Raw genomic sequence first — 776 nt, forward strand, 5'->3', positions numbered from 1 at the left:
GGATTGTTCAAGTTTTGAGCAAGCTTTTGGTCCGGTAACATCAGTGCCAAATTTCTGATCCGGCAACAGCACCAAGTTTTTGGCGCCGTTGCCGGGGATTGTTCAAGTTTTGAGCAAGCTTTTGGTCCGGTAACATCAGTGCTGTAGTGATCACAATTTCGCGCTATCAAGTTTTTGGCGCCGTTGCCGGGGATTGTTCGAGTATGGACAACTGACGGTTCATTGGTAGCGCGAAATTGTGAACAATACTTTTCACAACTCTCATAATCCCCGGTCATGAACCCCAAAAAGTTGGTGTTCAATACCATGGCATTACACAACTTCGCACAACTAACCAGCAAGTGCACTGGGTCGTCCAAGTAATAAACCTTACGCGAGTAAGGGTCGATCCCACGGAGATTGTTAGTATGAAGCAAGATATGGTCATCTTGTAAATCTTAGTCAGACAGACTCAAATGGATATGGTGATGAACGAAATAAACATAAAGATAAAGATAGAGGTACTTATGTAATTCATTGGTAGGAACTTCAGATAAGCGCATGAAGATGCCTTCCCTTGCGTCTCTCTGCTTTCCTACTGTCTTCATCCAATCCTTCTTCCTCCTTTCCATGGCAAGCTTATGTAGGGTTTCACCGTTGTCAGTGGCTACCTCCCATCCTCTCAGTGAAAATGTTCCTATGCTCTGTCACAGCGATTCTCGGTCAGGCCGGAATAGAATCCAGCGATTCTTTTGCGTCTGTCACTAACGCCCTGCCTGCTAGGAGTTTGAAGCACG

Source organism: Arachis duranensis, chromosome 6 (genome assembly GCF_000817695.3).
Source record: "Arachis duranensis cultivar V14167 chromosome 6, aradu.V14167.gnm2.J7QH, whole genome shotgun sequence".
NCBI lineage: Eukaryota > Viridiplantae > Streptophyta > Magnoliopsida > Fabales > Fabaceae > Arachis > Arachis duranensis.